The sequence below is a fragment of the Diceros bicornis genome, chromosome 1 (genome assembly GCF_020826845.1).
Source record: "Diceros bicornis minor isolate mBicDic1 chromosome 1, mDicBic1.mat.cur, whole genome shotgun sequence".
Taxonomy (NCBI): Eukaryota; Metazoa; Chordata; class Mammalia; order Perissodactyla; family Rhinocerotidae; genus Diceros; species Diceros bicornis.
Genome location: NC_080740.1, coordinates 24,000,877 through 24,020,843, shown reverse-complemented (window position 1 = coordinate 24,020,843; position 19,967 = coordinate 24,000,877). Strand labels below are relative to the sequence as shown.

The following is a 19,967-nucleotide window of genomic DNA, read 5'->3' as shown; positions in this document are numbered from 1 at the left end:
TTTGTTCAAAATAACAATGTATTTGATTATCTACGCTTATGAATATGTATGCTTATGTGTGCTTACATATAAGTGAAATGAATAACAGCAATGATACAAAGGATAGGAGTAGGAATTAGGATTATTTTGTTATTATAAAATACTTATGCTACCCAGGAAGTAGTATAGTGTTATTTGAAAATGGACTTGGATTAGTTGTAAATATATATTGCACTCTAGGGTACCCACTAAAAAAGTTTTAAAAAAGTGTAACTGATATGCTAAGAAAGGAGAGAAAATGGAATCATACAAAATGCTCAATTAAAACCATAAAAGGCAGAAAAAGAGTGGAAGACAAAAACAGGAACAAAAAACAAGAGAAACAGGGGCCAGCCCCATGGCGCAGTGGTTAATTGTGCGTGCTCTGCTGCGGCAGCCCGGGGTTCGCAGGTTCAGATCCCGGGCGTGCACCAACGCACCACTTGCTAAGCCATGCTGTGGCGGCGTCCCATATAAAGTAGAAGAGGATGTTAGCCCAGGGCCAGTCTTCCTTAAGAAAAAAGAGGAGGATTGGCATTGGATGTTAGCTCAGGGCTAGTCCTCCTCACAAACAAAAAAAAACAACAACAAGAGAAACAAATAGAAAACAGTAATGAATATAGTAAATATATGTCAGCTATATCAAAAAACACTTTAAATGTCAATGATCTAAATGTACCAATTAAAAACCAGAGAATGTCAGAGGGGTCAAAAAACACGACCTAACTATATGTTGTCTACCAGAAACCCACTTTCAATACAAAGACACATATAGATTAAAAGTAAATGGGTAGAGAGAAATATACCATGCTAACAATAATCAAAACAAAGCAGCAGTAGCTATAGTAATCTCAGACAGAGCAGACTTTAAAGTAAGGAAAGTTATCAGAGATAAATAACAGCATTATATAATGATAAAGGGGTCAATTCTCAAAGAAAGCATAACAATTCTGAACGTGCATGTGCCTAACAACAGAGTGTCAAATTATATGAGGCAAAAACTGATAGAACTATAAGCAGAAATAGACAAATCCACTATAATAGTTGGCGACTTCAACACCCCTCTCTCAGAAATGGACAGATCTAGCAGGCAGAAAATCAGTAAGGATATAGTTGAACTCAACAGCACCATCAATCAACTAGATATAATTGACATCTATAGAGCACTTCATCCAATGATAGCAGATTACACTTTCTTCTCAAGCTTGCATGGAGCATTCACCAAGATAGACCACATCCTGAGACATAAAACACCTTAACAAATTTAAAAAAATAGAAATCATACAATGCCTGCTTTCAGACCACAATGGAATTAAACTAGAAATCAACAATAACACTTTACATGTTTTAAATTTACATAATTCACTCTTTGTGATGTATATTTCTATGGATTTTGACAAATGCATAGAACTGTGTATACCATCACAGTCATGATCCAAAAAGTTTCATCACCCCAAAAATTCCCGCTTGCTGCCTCTTTGTGATCAACCCCTCCCCACACCCCACTCCTGGCAACCTCAGATTTGTCTTCCATCTCAATAGTTTAGCCTTTCCCAGAATGTCATATAAATGGAATCATACAATATGATGCCTTTGGGTTCTAGCTTCTTTCACTTAACAAAATACCTTTGAGATTCACTCATGTTGTTGCATGAATCCATCAGGGTTACTTTCTCCCTTGTGTTGCTAAGTAGTATTCCAATGTATAGATATACCACAAACTGTTTATTCATTTATTCACATTTGAGTTGTTTCCAAGTTTTAACAATTAAAAATAAAGCTGAAATAAACATGCGTGTACAGATTTTTGTGTGCACATAAGTTTTTAGTTCTCTTTGGTAAATATTTGGGAGTAGGACTGCTACTCCCATATAAGAATAAGTAAACATATAAGCACTGTATATGTTTAAATTTGTTTGTTAAAAAAACTATTAAACAGGGCCGGCCCCGTGGCTTAGCGGTTAAGTGTGTGCGCTCCGATGCAGGCAGCCCAGGTTCGGATCCCGGGCGTGCACAGACGCACTGCTTCTCCAGCCATGCTGGGGCCGCGTCCCACATGCAGCAACTAGGAGAGTGTGCAACTGTGACATACAACTGTCTACTGGAGCTTTGGGGGGAAAATAAATAAATAAATAAAATTATAAAAAACAAAACAAAACAAAAAAACTATTAAACAGTTTTTCAAAGTGGCCATACTGTTTTACAGTCTTATCAGCAAAGCATGAGGATTCCAGTTGTTCCACATCTTTGTCAACACTTAGTAGTGTCAGGATTTTTTTTTTTTACCTTCTAATAGACGTATAGTGGTATTTCACTGTGATTTTACTTTGTGTTTCCATCATGAGTATTGGCGTCTTTTCATATCAATACGTCTTTTTGAGTAAAGTGTCAGTTCAAAACTTATGTTTATGTTTTTTGAGTTATTTCTTGTTGAATTTTGTGAATTCTTTATATTCTGAATAAAAGTCTTATTTTATTGAGGTATAATTGATATATAACATTATATTAGTTTCAGGTGTATAAAATAATGATTTGCTATTTGTATATATTGGGAAATGATCACCACAATAAGTCTAGTTAACATCTGTCACCATGCATAGTTACAAAATTTTTTCTTGTGATGAGAACTTTGAAGATTTACTCCTTTAGCAACTTTCAACTATGCAGTACAGTATTAACTATAGTTATTATGCTGTATATTACATCCCGACTACTTATTTATTTTATAACTGGAAATTTGTACCTTTTGATCTCCCTCCCTCACTTTGCCCACCCCCCACCCCTCACCTTTGGCAACCAGCAATCTGTTCTCTGTAGGCATGAGCTTGTTTTTTTGTTTGTTTGTTTTAGATCCCACATGTAAGTGAAATCCTACAGTATTTGTCTTTCTCTGTCTGACTTATTTCACTTAGCATAATGCCCTCAAGGTCCATCCATGTTGTCACAAATGGCAAGATTTCATTCCTTTTTATGGCTGAATAATATTTCAGTGTATATATACACCACATTTTCTTTATCCATTCATCCATCAGTGGACACTTAGGTTGTTTCCATGTCTTGGCCATGGCAAATAATGCTGCAATGAACATGCAATGAATATGAAGTCTTTTGTCAGAAATGAGACTTCTAAATATTTTCTCTCAGTCTGTAGGTTTATCTTTTCCTTCTCTTAACAGTGATTGTTTCAGAACAAAAAGTTTTAATGTTTATAATTGCTCACTTTTTGGCAGCATTTGACATTGGCTTTCTCATCCTTCAAGACTCAGTTTCAGGAGGCCTACCTGAATTAGGCTCCTCCAGCTCCTTTATCTTAGCAAATTTCTATCATATTACCCTATACATTTTCTTTATGGCACCTTATTATTTTATTCATTTATTATGTTTATTATCTGTATTCCCCACTACATTATAAGCTCCATGAGGAATGGGGGCTGCTTTTTCACTACTACTATCAATGACTAATACAGTGCCTGGCAAATAACTATGGAAAGGAAGGAAACAAGGAGAGAAAGAAGGAAGGCACAAAGGAAGAAAAGGAAAATCTTGAAGGAGAGGTCAAAGATTATTCTGAGAATTCAACTTCAAGAAACTAGCTAATTGTTATGATTTAAATGGAAATAGAAAATACAGGATTGAACAGCAGCTCCCCACTTCCAGCCCACCCCTCATCAGCCCTTGGCAACCACCATTTTACTTTCTGTTTCTACGAGTTTGACTACATTAGATACCTTATATAAGTGGAATCATGCAGTATTTGTCCTTCTGTGACTGACTTATTTCACTTAGCATAATGTCCTCAAGGTTCATCCATATTGTAGCATATGATAGCATTCTCTTCTTTTTTAAGGCTGAATAATATTCCATTGTATGTATGTACCACATTTTCTTTATTCATTCATCTGTTAATGAACATGTAAGTTGTTTCCACCTCTTGCCTATCGTAAATAATGCTGCAATGAACATGGGAACGCAAACATATCTTTGAGATTCTGTTTTCCATTCTTTTAAATAAATATCCAAAAGTAGGATGGCTGGATCATATGGTAGTTCTATTTTCAATTTTTTGAGGAACCTCATACTGTTCTCCGTAGTGGCTGCACCATTTTAATTACCATCAACAGTGCACAAGTGTTCCAATTTTTCCTTACCAACACTTGTTATTTTCTGTTTTTTTGACAATGGACATCCTAACAGGTGTGAGGTCATATCTCATTGTGGTTTTGATTTGCATCTCCCTGATAATTAGTGATGTTGAGCATTTTTCGTATACCTGTTGGCCATTTGTATATCTTTTTTTGTGTGTGAGGAAGATCAGCCCTGAGCCAACATCGGATGCCAATCCTCCTCTTTTTGCCGAGGCAGATTGGCCCTGGGATAACATCTGGGTCCATCTTCCTCTACTTTATATGGGACACCACCACAGCACGGCTTGACAAGCTGTGCGTCGGTGTGCTACCAGGATCCAAACCTGCAAACCCTCGGGCCACGGAAGCAGAGCACGCACATTTAACCACTGCGCCACCGGGCCGACCCCTGTATGTCTTTTTTGAAGAAATGTCTATTCAAGTTTTTAGCCCACTTTTTAATTGGTTATTAGTTTTTCGGCTATTGAGTTTTATGAGTTTCTTATATATTTTAGATATTAACCCCTTATTGGATAACTGGTTTGCAAATATTTTCTCCCATTCTGTAGGTTGCCTCTTCATTCTGTTGATGGTTTCCTTTGCTGCACAGAAACTTTTCAGTTTGATGCAGTCTCACTTATCTATTTTTGCTTTTGTTGCCTGTGCTTTTGGTGTTATATAAGAACAAAGCTTTTAGCAAGGTATTCCAGGCTTTCAAATTCTGACCCCAGTCTGCCTTTCTTCTTTGAGCTTTCACCATTACACCACTGCACACCATAGTCCAGACCCCTGGACCACTCCCAGTCCCTGAAAATGCCATGCACATATATGTGTCTCTGCATATTGTCCTTTCTTCTTGGAATATCCACCCTCTGCTGTCTACCCAGCAGGTGCAGTATTACAAAAGTCTCTGGTGGCTTTCCTGATCCTCTTCTTCCCAAGGAAGAATTAGTTGCATTCAGCTTTGTTTGGTCCCCTAGTGAAGTATGTACTAGAGTTGTTTACAAAATTGTTTCCTATTCTAGACTATATCCCAGAAATTAATATCTACCAGATAGTGTATGCTATTTTTTAAATAAATTTGGTCATTTTGTCTCGATTTCTTTATCTATAAAATGACAGTGCTTTTAAATTTGCTTGCAATAATAACCAGCTGAAACTCATTTTTGAAATACAGATTCTAGGCTCCCTCCCATAGATTATGATTGCAGGGTTCCAGGAATTCATATTCGAAATGACCTCACTATGTGATTCTTATAATCAGGTATGTTTAAGAGAACTGAGTTAGATTATTCTAGGGCCCTACCCTGCTCTAAATTTTTTTCTTTTTTTGTCTATAATTTCTTATGGCATAGAAGAGAATAAAAATGAAGGACAAAGGTGAAGGGCATGTTTTAAGATAACTAGCTGGAGTTTTGGTAACTGACACCCATCCCTTCTCCTTCAGTCCTTATTTTCAAGGGCAATTTTGAAATTTTAAGCCTGGTAAACATGTGGAAATATGATTAGAGTAAAGAGAAAGTAAGAGGAGAAACTGATTCGATGTATATATAAATTACAAAAATACCTTAGACAATTTTCCATCAATAATCAAAATAACACCTTACACCGGTACAATGCTTACAACTTGCAAAATACTTTCCACTTCCTTTATCTTTTTTACACTTTATAACCACACTGTAAGTTCAGCAGGGAAAAGCAGGACAGCAATCATTATTTCCATTTTATACAAATATTTTTTAAGTGTCTATGTCATATGAGGAAAAAATAGAGTATTTCATATAGAAAAAGGCTATGATCTTCTATGCGTTTAAAAGAGGTAAAGTTCTCAAACTGTATATGCCCAGGTAAAGAGTTATTGGACTGAGTTGGAAAGATATATTATCCAGATATTTCAAGGCCATTGAAATCTTTTTTTCCCACCACCTATGCAGAGTTATTTAGGGAACTGCTACAAACGCCCTCTTGACTTTTCAAATTTGAAATAATTTCAGAATTACAGAAAAGTTGCAAAAATAGTAGTTTCCATATACCTTTCATCCAGCTTCCTCTAATGTTAACATTTTACATACCACAGTACAGTTATCAAAATCAGGAAATTAATATTGGTACAATACTAGTGACTAAACTACAGACTTTAAACATTTTTCCACGAAGGTCCATTTTCTGATGCAGGATCTAATCCAGTATCCCACATTGCATTTAGTTGTCAAGTCTCCTTAGTCTCCTTCAATCTGAGATAGTTCCTCGGTCTTTCTCTCTCTTTCGTGACCTTGACACTTTGGCAGAGATACTGGTGGAGTTATTTTGTCACATATCCCTCGATTTGGGTTTGTCTGATGCTTTCTCATGTTTAGATGAAGGTTATGCATTTTTGGCAAGAACACCACAGAAATGGCATTGTGCCCTTCTCAGAGCATAAAGTCAGGAGACATGGTGGTCTCTGCCAAGTTTCTCCATGTAATTATTCCCCTTCCCTTGTCATCAATAAATATCTTAGGGGAAATACTGAGACTATGCAAATATCCTCCTTCTCCTCAAACTTTTACCCACTAATTTTAGCATCCTTCAATATATTTTGCCTCTGATAATTATCACTATGGGGTTTGTCTAATGAAGATTTTCTTTCTTCTTCTTTTTTTTTGGATATCTGATCTTATTTGTTACTCTTACAAAATTTCATTTTTGACTGGACTCAGACTTCGAGGTAGAAGCTCTCAGGACAGCCCCTGTCTCTTGGCCATCTGTTCCTGGTGTTTTTCTTTGTCCTCCTTCACTCTCTTGGCCAAAAGTTCAGCGTATTCTGCAGCCTCTTCCCTGTTTTTCTTAGTACACTGTTTCTTCAGAGCAATAGGCCGCCGTTTGTATTGCAGGACACATGGAGTAACAAGATGCTGAATCTTGGGTGCTTTGGTCCTAGGTTCTTACCTTCTTTGTCTAGAGGCTTTCTCACAACATTCCGGCGGACATCATCTTCTTTAGAGAGATTGAAAAGTTTGCGGATTCTGCTAGCTCTTTTGAGCCCCACACGATGAGTCACAGTAGTATCAGTGAGTCCAGGAATATCCTTCTCCCCTTTTTTCACAATGAACAAGTTGAGAACACTCAGATTGGCAACCACAATGCAACCCCGAACAGATTTGCGCTTTCTTTCTCCAGTCCTCCTCCGTCTGTAACAGGAATGCCCCTCACTCAATAGCAGGCAGACACGGCCATGGGTCAAGACACCCTGCTTGATGAGGAAACCCTGCTTGTCGTTCCCACCACTGATTCGGACCACATAACCCTTCCACTCTTCACCCAGAGTGTCAGCAGCAAGTTCTGTGGCCATACGCTTCTCACAAAATGTACAAAGTTTGCATTCTTCGTCCACTTCCATGAGTTTCTGGCAGCCAGTGGCTGGGAAAGAGATGTTCAGTTTCATCCTGAAGCAGCCGACTACCTCCTGAGGCACCACAAAAAAAGAGGCTAATGAAGACTTTCAATTTTCCTCATTCCTCTATATATATTAGTTGGAATTTTTCTATAAGGAGAAGCTATCCCTTCTCTCTCAATTATTTATTCATTCATTTGTGCCCTTCATTTTTGCTTGTGTGTTCCCTCTGTTTCCCTTCTTTGCCAGGCCAGTAGGAATTTAGCAAAGCAATAGATAAAAACAAATATCATTTAAAAAGACAACTCCCAAAGTATTTTCAAATTTTTTGCACTATCTTGTCTAGCCAGATGGACTAGTCAAACAACAAAAAACTTAGATTAAGATCAGACACACAAACAACATTGATCAAAGCAACATGAATCCATAAGAAACAAACTGACCAAAAAAAAGACAAAAGTCCTTACTCACTGACTGTGTGTGGTATGTTAGGGGCAAAAATTAAATCAATGCATTTTGACAACCAATGTTCATTTTGTTTGTCTCCAACTCTCTAACCGGGTAAAGTTTCTAAATAAAAGAAGAAGCTAATTGCTTTATTTCAAAATGGATAGTGGTTTTTAATGGTTTATTTTGGCTTGGGGCTTTTTCTCTCCAACCAGGACATCTATTATTCTTCAGAGAACAAAACAGAAAATAAATTATTGGTATCGAAGTAGTATGAATATTGATACCATCAGATGTTTCTACCCTAAGAAAGATTATTTCCACATCTATCATCAACGAAACGTTTTGCAAAACAGGTTGTTTTTCCAACAGATTGGTGTATGGTGAATCAAAAAAGTTTGCATGTGAGGAGAATAAGCATTGATTCTAGAAATGAGCCACAATCTCTTGGGTGGCCTAAGAACAAGTTACCAAACTTGCCTAGACCTGATTTTTCCATCTGTGAAATGATGATAGTTTTTACCTACCTCATTAAGAGACGTCAGACATTAATTAATGTTCATAATGGGCTTGAGATCTGTCATTAAATCTGTTATCCTTGATGGAAAACAGAGCCATTCAACCACTGAGGAGCAGTAAACAAATCAGGGGGATGTATAGTCCATGGAAAGAAATATTGAAGAGTGAAAAGTTAGTCAAGAATTAGGAGTGGGGGCTGGGACAAGAACCTCTTTTGGTGTGTAAGTATTCGTACATTGTTATTCTTCATGGAATTAAGAAATACACCTCTCTGATGTCTCAATATGCGGACTCTTCTTCGCTACACTAAGGTTCTTAACCTTTTTCGTGTCATGGATATTTTTAACACTTCAGTGAAGCCACAGACCTCTTCTCATAATGCTTTTTAAATACATTAAAAAGTATGTAGGATTATGAAAGAAACCAATTTTATTAAGGCACAGTTATCATAATGTTTTTAAAAATTTAGTCTTAGAATTATATGTATGCTTCTTTATTAAATTAGATGAGATCCAATAGCAGTCTAATAACTACCATAATTTCACAGTTGCGATGGTTGTAAACAACATTTTAAGATATTTGCAACAACTCTAATGTGATATAAAAATATCCGTGTTTTCTGTTAGTGATAAGGTTAGAGAAACTGCTCTTATTATTGCGGTTTGTTGCCTACATTTATAATTTTTAAATTGCTAAGTTTCAGTTGGAAGTTACTGAAAATAAAGATGTATTATTTTTCCCATCCAATTTCATGGACCCTCTAAATTTTATCCATGGGCTTCTTGGGGTATTTGGATCTCAGGTTAAGAAACTCTATTCTAAACCTACCCTGGAAACCCTCAGATAGCCAAATACTTGATATTATTTCTCCAAGTGCAATCAGGTGATCATAGCTATGGAGTGTTTATTAAAAATGCAAATCTCTTGACCTTTTCCTAGACCTGCCGAATCTGTATTTTTAACAAGCATTCAAGTGACTGATATACACACTAAAGTTTGAGAACTGCTTCAAAGGTGGTTACATCAATACTTATCTTCAATAGAATCACAATTATCAAGCCACAGATTCTTAAATATTAGTTTGAGGTATTATAATATGGTATAATATTATAATATGGTAGGTCTGGAAGGGGTCTAGAAATTTCAATTTTTTAATAGGGCTTTCAAATATTGTGATGAATATGTTCTCAACTCCATTATGAGAAATATTCCTAAACGAAGACACTAAAAGTCAAAGTATAAAATCTGCCCAGGAATGAGAGGAACCCAATCAGGAGCTTTCCATCAGAATCATCATCACAATACTCCACTACCCTTTCCTTTTCTGCACCAGTTAACACCCTCCAAAAGAAAATCTTTAGATAGAAGAATTAAATATGGAATCAATGCATTTTATCACAAAAGACACAAAAGGTGAGTGACATTCTCTGTAACTTTTAACATCATGCTTTAAACTGGTAGGCAAAAATTAAATTTGTCATCAACAACATGAAAAGCAGGAAAGCAGAGTAAAAGGGCTGCAGAAGATCTAAAGATCATCTTGAGTTTCAACTACTTCCTTTTTTCTTCTGCCTCACAAATCTTTATCCCTATCCCAAAAATTCTCTGTAATTTGAGCTTCAGACCAGTAGATCCAATTGTCTACTAAACATTTACCCCTGCATACCCCAGACAACTCAGGCACTACAACCAAAACTGAACTCATCACATTCCTCTGCAGAATGGCTTTCTCTTTCATATTGTTGGTCTTGGGTATTGGTACCATCTAGCAAGATATTCAGAAATTGCCCTAGACATCTCCCATTTCTCACTAAGTTTTCCTTTGCTAGGGGACACTTTTGGAGTGATGATCAGTTTTAAAGCTCCAGCAGTGACCTACTGTTCTTCGTGTCTGCATTTTTGGAGTGCCAACCTCCAATGTGGCTGATGCTGTAAGATTGACATAGTGATTGGAAGAGTCCTTCTCAGACAGGTCTCATGCCCCAAACTAACTCCAAAAACACAACTGCAGCCCTAGGAAGGCTTAGGAGATGTGGCTTACCCCAGCTCAGATTTCAGACTCTGAAAGAAACGCCTTTTACTTCTATGATTCACTTTTTCCTCGTATTTATGTTTTCTTGCCCTTCACTCCATTCAAGTAGTAAGACTTTGAGGTTTAAGTTTAGGGTGTAGTTCTTGGAGAATGCCCTCTCAGACTGCCTGTGACCTAGGCAAGAGAAATCCTTAGGGGTTCACAGGGTCCTGGCTGAATCATGGAGGTTGGAGGCCAAAGACACCTAATAACATATGATTCGGAATTTGGAATTCTCATCACCAACATCTGGTGTAGGTAAGCTGACCAAAGTGAGTACATAGAGAGGTTCAGGAGGTAAGATCACTCAAGAACCTCAAACCTGAAGGGCTGTTGCACTATTTATGGGTAAATCCCCCTAAGAAGAGCAAGGCTACCGCACCAGGACAGGATCTAGTAAGTGGACCATGGTCTTGATGAAGACAAAGATTCAGTTCTAAAGTAGTGGGCTGATCTCAAGACAGAGCCTCAGTATGTAAACTTCTGATCCAGTCATATTGCTAGACTGCTCTGTGTTCTTCACTCCAGGATCGATTTTCCTTTTCATCCTATTCCTCAGTCAGGGCGGAAGGAGTAATATGTAACTCCAAAGAAAATAGAGCAAATTCCTGCTGGAGAAGAAAAATAGGTGGCGGAAAAGAATGTCTGCATCACTATGAGAAGGATAATTTTAACCAAGGCTATGTGGTTTCAACGCTGACAAAAGGTGAGATTTGGGGAATGAGACATGGCAGAGATAATATACTTCTCAACGGGCCCCTGCATGTAGAGGGGTAGGAAGTGATTACAGCAGCAGTAGGAACAAACAAAGCTGGTTCCACTGGGATTAAAGCAGCTCACAGAGTGGGGTCTATGTTACTGAGCGCGGGCCACCCTCAATTCAGGATTGTGAGGCCAAAACAATGGGAACCTTATGGGACAACAGGAATAATTCAAAAAAGAAAGAAGAAGAGGATCCCAGGAAAGGCCTACATCATGAAGGTGCAAACCTTGCAGTCACTGGTAGTGGACTCTGAACAACAGACAGGAATGGATTGGTCTCTTGGTGCAGTTGGGACCAAAAAGTCTTTATTTATTATTTTATTTTATTTTATTTTTCATACTGATGCCTTTTCTTTTTTTTAAAGATTGATCCTAAGCTAACATCTCTTGCCCATCTTCCTCTTTTTTTTAATCATTTTCTCCCCAAAGCCCCAGTACATAGTTGTATATCCTAGTTGTAGGTCCTTCTAGTTCTTCTATGTGGGACGCCACCCCAGCATGGCTTCTTGAGCTGTGAGCAGGTCTGCGCCCAGGATTCGAACCAGCGTACCCCAGGTCCCTGAAGTGGAGCGTGCAAAGTTAACCGCTATGCCACTGGGCCAGGCCCCTATTTTATTTTATTTTATTTTATTTTATTTTATTTTATTTTTCTGACTACTCCCTCACCCCAGAAAATACCAGTGCTCTTTTGGCATATGGCTGGTAGCAGTAATTGGATCTAGACCTGCTTTCTCAAATCCAGTAGGCACTAACCACATGTAGCTATTGAGCACTTGAAATGTGGTTAGTCTGAATTGAGAGATTCTTTACATGTAAAATATCTATCGAATTTCAAAAACTTAGTACAAAAAAAATGTAAAATATCTCATTAATTTTTATATTAACTACATGTTGAAAATATACTATTTTGGAGATATTGCTTTAAATAAATATATCACTAAAATTAATTTCATCTGTTTCTTTATTCTTTTTTAATGTAACTGTTAGAAAATTCAAAATTACATATATGGCTTGCATTATTTCTCCATTGGACAGTGCTGATCTAGACCAAGACACATCTTGGTTCCAGGGCCATTGTTCTTTTTGTATGTGCTAAGGAACTAGTATTTAACCAATGATTCTAAAACTTAGTGTGTTTAAAAATCATCTGGGGAACATAAGAAAATATCTTTCTTGCCTCCACCCTCCTAGCAAGATTCTAACTATTGCATTTGGGATGTAGACAATGAATTCGTATTTTCAACCAGTTCCCTAGGAGATTCTGATACAGGAAGTCCTCTGACCGTACCTTGAGAAATATTGGCTTAGGGTGAACAGCACTGCACTGATCATGTTTGATTCTAGGATGTTCTTCTCTTTTTCTAAATTTTGTGGGTGGGAGAAGCTGCTGTGATAATCTCATGTTCATGCTGACTCTCTGAACCTTGGGCTAAGTACATCCAATGATGGTTTTAGGATTGGATTAACCAAACTTTAAAAATGCTAAAACCTTTACCTCAGATTTAGTGGAAGATGGCCCAGGATACAGCTGCAGAGGAGAAATCTCAGGCTGCAGTGAGGGCCCTGAATTAGTTCCCTTGTATATGAGAATGTAAGAACTGAAAAGAAAATGTGCATGGGTGCAGGCAAGAAGGAGGGAGGCATGCAAGAGGGCCTGAGACACTGGATCCTACATTGAAGCTTTGACTTCTCTGTAGGAACAAGGGGTTGGCTTGATGCTGGGAAGAGATTTATATTACTAAAATGTATACGGTGTATTCACAAAATGACTAACATTATGTGCTGAAGTCAACAAGGGCTCACTGCATACCATGTGGTTAAGAGATGGATTTTGGAGCTAGACCATCTGAGTTCTAATAGTATCTCTGCCTTGGGCAAGTCTTTTAACCTCTTTGCTTTTCTTTAAAATAGGAACTGTACCTACCCGTAAATTTGTTGTGAGAATTAAGTGATCTGATATATGTAGAAAATACAGAATTGTGTCCGGCACATAAGAGCTATATGAATGTTAGGTATTATTCTTGTATTACAGGGTGGTGAAATTTGCTGGGCAATATAGAGCTAAAGATACTTTACAATAAGGAAAGGAACAGAAGGAGACCACTCTACCTATTGCAGACAGCAATAGGAAGCAGCAAGTCCAAATGCTTGGAGAGGACAGGGAAGTTGCACAAATACTGATCTTACTCAGCTTACGACCGGGTTACGACTCGATAAACCCATTGTAAGTTGAAAATATCATGTCGAAAATGCATTTAATACATCTTACCTACCAAACATTATAGCTTAGCCTAGCCTACCTTAAATGTGCTCAAAACCCTTACATTAGCCTACAGTTGGGCAAAATCATCTAACACAGAGCCAATTTTATAATAAAGTGTTGAATATCTCATGTAGTTTATTGAATACTTACTGAAAGTGAAAACAAAATGGTTGTGTGGGTACAGAATGGTTGTGAGTGTGTCAGTTATTCACCCCTGTGGTCGCGTCGTTGACTGGGAGCTGCGGCTCCCCGCTGCTGCCCAGCATCACAGGCGAGTACCGTTCAGCATATTGCTAGCCCGCGAAAAGATCAAAATTCAAAAATCGAAGTATAGTTTCTACTGAATGCATATCACTTTCACACCATCATACAGTCAAAAAATCACAAGTCGAACCATCGTAAGTGGAGAATCGTTTGTATATGTATAAGGTATACTGGGAGATGAGGAGAGAGGGCAATAAAATAGGAAATAATAGAATCTGAAAGAAGGAGTTGCTTTTTGTAGATTGGAGTAAGCATATCTAGCCTAATTTAAATATACATTCAAATTCAGTATTTGCTTATTAAAAGTGCAAGCCAAATATAAAAAATATCTTTGGGTCAGATTACCCTAAGGGCTAGCTCCCAGTCCCAGCCACACGTGCAGTTTCCAGAGTTGTCATGCGCCCTCTCAGTTAGAGTATTGCTCCTTCCTATTTCAGATGTTTCTGGGGGAAACTTCAGGCCTTGAGGAGGCTGAATGGCCCATCTCTGGATGATGCGGGGGAGCTGTGGTGAGGATTATGTGCAGTTAAGGCATTTCTGATACTCTGCGATCTCCCTCAAATGGAGCAGCAACACCCCAAGTGTTAAGACCATGTGGGTTAAGAGGAGGAGGACAAAATAGCAGCTACTATCGGCTGTGTACTTGAGGGAACTCAAGGTGTTTCTTGCTTCACTTCGCCTCCAAAGGAGGGCAAGTAGAGATAAAAACAAAAGTAGGCAACAACGCTGGGGGCTGGAGTTCCTAATGCGACAAGTGAAAAGGTTAAAGCAGTACTTTCTCAACCTTTTTCAGTTTATGTCACGGACGGAGGCAACTGACGTGGAGTCCTAGCTGCCGGGCTCCTATCCCCCTACCTGCCCCAAAGGCACACTTCTGACCCTTTCGTTTGAGAAGGACTATTTACAGTCCCAGGAATACATGTAGTGTTACATCTGGCTTTTCCTCACTCAGTTTTTCTCTAAGAAACTTGCTTCCTTTATGGATAAAAGGCAGATGGCCCCAGGGCATCTCCTAATTGGGAAGGTGGTTTCCCCTTTGCTTTCCTCTCTTCTTCTCTTCCTAAACCTTCCCTTTATTAAAGGTCACGCGGGGAAGGAGAGAAAAGAAGATTATTTGAGCTTTCTGTTCTTGGTCTTCAAGAAAAACATTTTTTCTGCTTATGATACACTTTGCTTGGGGTTGTTCTTCCTAAGCTCTTCTTACCATCTATAAGCCCCTCAAGGGCCCAAATGAGTATGTGGACTTAAGAGAAAGTGGCCAAGGGTGACAGGTGGACATTGGAAAGTGTGTAAAGATGTAGACCCAGAGCAAAAGGAAAGCAAAGCTGCCCAAGCAAAACACAAAACTGAGAATCATAGCACTGACTTCCATCTGCCAAGAACTAGAATAATTGTATTTAATATTAATTAAATACACTAATATAACTCTGGAAAGTTTAGTTGCCCCAGGTTTCAGATATTCAGAAGTATTAAGCATGGGAATGCGGTGGTTATAGAAAACCTCAATAGTATTCCATAAAATCAGTCACAGTGGTAGCTCTCCTAATTGACATTTACTTAACTCCTCACTCCCACTGGCTGACGCCCCATGGTCTGATGAATCTTGCCCTGAGGCTCCTTTCTAGTGCCTCCTAGTATGCTACTCTCCCAGATGAGTTGCGAGATTTCTAAGAGTTACATATGTGTAACCCAACCTATTTAAGCCAACTGTGCTTGTTAGTATAATCACTTAATTTAATAAAATATTTATTCTTATTAAATTATAAATGAATATTAATATTTTAATATTTTTAAATTTAATACAATATTTTCCATTTTATTAAGTTATAAATAAATGCCAAAATATAACAGCAAAATTTAAAACCAAAGAAATACGAATGTGAAAAGAAAGATTTATATCTATAAAAACTAAATTTAATGCCTTGTAAAGCCTCAATAAAGGTGAGTCACTTTTAAAATGTTGCTATCAAATTAGTGTTCAAGGCAACTGTAAAAATTGGGGGGAAAGTCTTAAAAGTCTAAAAAGGCTGCACTCAAATTGCTTTATAAGTATCATCAACTCCTATTTCACTTTAAAGAAACAGAAACTAGAAATCAGAAATGAGGCAATTTGTGTATTCCATCACGCCATTTTGAGTATTTTTTCATGCCAGAAGGAATATATCAGGAGACTTGTACTCAAGGAAAATTCATGAATAATGGACATTTATATATTTTAAGTAAAGATAAAATGTTTAAGATATGTTTGTACCATTTGTTTTTTATGATTTCCCAATCTTAACTGACTTTTTTGGTGTGAACCAAACAATTCTGGGTCATCTTTAGGTCCCAACTGCATGGTGGAAGATGGTTACTATTGAGTTTTTTTGAAATTTGTAACCGAATGTGTTTATGTAATTGCTTCATGGGATCGCATTGTTTTACTTCCAGGGAAAGAAATGACATCATATTACTGGAGGATATTTTCTAGTACCTACAAAATAATGTACAGGTGGTGAGAGGGGGACAAATAGGTAGGTGATGAGATAGCCTTCTCAGAACACCAATAAACCATAACTTTTGAAACAGCCTTAAATAGCTAAATAGAATTTATTTGGGAGGGTTTTTTTTTTGCATTTAACTTTTGTTATTTAATAATTATTTTCTTGTAATAAAATATCTCAATAATATTGCACAACAATTTTTATATCGAACCCTAATTTTAGTAAGTTTCTGTAGGAATTAGTGAAAATAAAGTTATTTATGTAAACTGAAACTTAAGATTTCTAGCACAAATTCACACTATTATTGGGGTTCATCAGGGTTTCATCAGGGATGCAGCACTCAGGTTCCTTTCCTTCTTTCTATCTGAAATTATATTATTCAGTTGTAAGTTTTTATAAAATGCATAATGAATATGCTAATCTGCAGGTAACTGTCAACAGACTCTAATTTTACTAGGAAAACTGTGTAGCTAAAAAAGTGGTTACCCGGGGCAGCCCCATGGCTTAGCGGTTAAGTGCATGCACTCCGCTACTGGCAGCCCAGGTTGGGATCCTGAGCGCACACCTACGCACCACTTCTCTGGCCATGCTGAGGCCGTGTCCCACATACAGCAACTAGAAGGATGTGCAACTATGACATACAACTATCTACTGGTGCTTTGGGGAAAAAAAAGGAGGAAGATTGGCAATAGATGTTAGCTCAGAGCCAGTCTTCCTCAGCAAAAAAAAAAGAGGAGGATTAGCATGGATGTTAGCTCAGGGCTGATCTTCCTCACAAAAAAAAAAAGTGGTAACCCATTCATCTCTTTTTTTTTTTTGCTAAGGAAGATTAACCCTCAGCTAACATCTGCTGCCAATCTTCCTCTCTTTGCTTGAGGAAGATTCACCGCGAGCTAACATCTGGGCCAGTCTTCCTCTATTTTGTATGTGGGTCACTGTCACAGCATGGCCACTGACGAGTGGTGTAGGTCCATGCCTGGGAATCGAACCTGGGCTGCCAAAGTGGAGTGCACCGAACTTAACCACTAGGTCACAGGGCCAGCTCCTGCATTCACCTCTTTTTAATGCCCTAACACATTTTAAAAGTCAAGAGATGAGAAGGAGCAATATTAAATTCAGTATTCAAAATTAAGAATTTTTACATTAATGCTATCAAATAACTTTTACTCATTTAATATGTATAAGCTTGGTTTTTTCATAGATCAATTTTATTATATCAGGCATAACAGGAAAACTTTTCAATCACAATAACAGGTGACTAAGGGAAAACTTTTCTACCTAAGGGAAATTTTGAATTCTACTTAAATTTTTCTTTTTTTTTTTTTTGTGAATAAGATCAGCTCTGAGCTAACATCCATGCCAATCCTCCTCTTTTTGCTGAGGAAGACTGGGCCTGGGCTAACATCCATGCCCATCTTCCTCTACTTTATATGAGACGCCGCCACAGGATGGCCTGACAAGCGGTGCATGGGTGCACGCCCGGGATCTGAACCTGGGCCGCCAGCTGCGGAGTGAGCGCACTTAACCTCTATGCCACAGGGCCAGCCCCCGACTTATACTTAATGAAATATAAACAGAAAAAAAAGAAGTCCAAGTAAACTCCTGTCATAACTCACCTGTGTTCCGTTACAAAGAAAATTCTTTATCTGTTTTAATTTATATTGCCAGGAACAGTGGCATATTCAACATTTCAGCAGAATGACTGATCGGCTTTAAATAAAACTCTATAACTCTTCTCATTAGCGCAGTTTTATGTGACAAATTATGCCTCAAAAAATTATAATAAAACTCCTCTCTCTACTTGGAGATCCCAAAAGGATATAAAACACATTATGAGGTTCTACAACGATAATTAATTATAAAACTTAATCTGCACTCTTAATGGCACATGTTTTTAAGTTGCATTTTTTTTTAACAACAAAGGACATACACTTTTTAAATAATTACATATCCCTATTCATTTATAACGAATATGGCAATGAACCTATTTTGCACTAACTGGATAGAAATCTTTATTTCCTCTTTTAAAAACTATTTATTGAGTGCTAAATATGCCTGGCACTATTCTAGATGCTGGAGATATAGCAGTAAACAAACAACTCTTATGGACTTTATATTATAGCAGAGGGAATTAACAATAATAAAGTTAATAAGTAATTAATGACTAAGCTTTTCAACAAGGACTATGGAAAAAAATAAAGCAGAGAAGGGAGATAAAGAGTGGAGCGGATATGGGGGAACATAGAAGGGGGTCTGAAATTTTAAATAGAATGGTCAAGAAAGGCCTCACTAAAAAGATATCGCTAGGGCAGGCTGACCCGGTGACTTAGTGGTTAAGCACACGCACTCTGCTACTGGCGGCCCGGGTTCGGATCCTGGGCGCGCACCGACGCCCCGATTCTCTGGCCATGCTGAGGCTGCGTCCCACGTACAGCAACTAGAAGGATATGCAACTATGACATACAGCTATCTACTGGGGCCTTTGGGGGGGCGGGGGAAGGAGGAATATTGGCAATAGATGTTAGCTCAGAGCCAGTCTTCCTCAGCAGAAAAAGAGGAGGATTAGCACAGATGTTAGCTCAGGGCTGATCTTCCTCACAAAAAAAAAAAAAAAAGAGAGAGAGAGAAGATATCGGTAGGGCTTGTAGACATTTGTAACGACTTTGACTTTTATGTTAAGCAAAATGGGAAGCTTTGGAAGTTTGGAAAAGAGAAGTAGCATGATCTGACTTACTCTTCAAAAGGATCCCTAGCTGCTGTGTTGAGCATAGACTGGGGAGGGAGGCGGGGATGCAGAAGATGAGTTAAGAGGCTATTGTAGTAATCCAGATAAAAGATTAAGATGGTTTAAAAGTAGTGAAAAGTTTTTGGATTTGTGATGTCTTTTGAAGGTGAATTCTAAAAGAATTATTAATAGATTGAATGTAGGTATAAAAAAAGAAAAATCAATGATTACTCCAAATTACAAATTCCTTATTGGAAAGCAGCATTCCAAAATAATTAAATTCAGCACTTGTTAAATAAGAGCATCTTTTGAGATAATAATAACAACAACAATAATAGCTGTATTAGTCAGGAAGGCCTAGGTTATGCTTCTATGAGAAAAAAAAGAAAAGAAAGGAAGAAAAGAAAAATCTCAGATAAAAGTCAATTTGTTCTTGGGGCCGGCCCGGTGGCGCAAGCGGTTAAGTGCGCGCGCTCCGCTGCGGCGGCCCGGGGTTCGCTGGTTCGGATCCCAGGCGTGCACCGACGCACTGCTTGGTAAGCCATGCTGTGGCGGCGTCCCATATAAAGTGGAGGAAGATGGGCACCGATGTTAGCCCAGGGCCGTCTTCCTCAGCAAAAAAAAAAAAAAAAAAAAAAAAAAAAAAAGAGGAGGATTGGCGGATGTTAGCTCAGGGCTGATCTCCTCACAAAAAAAAAAAAAAAAAAAAAAAAAAAAAATATATATATATATAAAAAAAAAAAAAAAAAAAAAAAAAAGTCAATTTGTTCTTTTACGCAAAGTTCACTGCAGGTTCAGGAGTGATTCTAGGGCAGCTGTGTTCCATGGATTTTCCAGTGATCCAGTTTACTTTGATGTGTTGGCTTTTTCGTCTCAACTTGAGGCCTCCTCCATGACCAGTAGGTAAAGAAAGATGAA

At 37.9% G+C, this 19,967-nt stretch overlaps 1 pseudogene; it reads right to left on the bottom strand.

The window, feature by feature from the left end:
* Positions 1-6,821: 6,821 nt before the first annotated feature.
* On the bottom strand, positions 6,822-7,566 carry LOC131399733 (small ribosomal subunit protein eS6-like; annotated as a pseudogene).
* Positions 7,567-19,967: the final 12,401 nt, after the last annotated feature.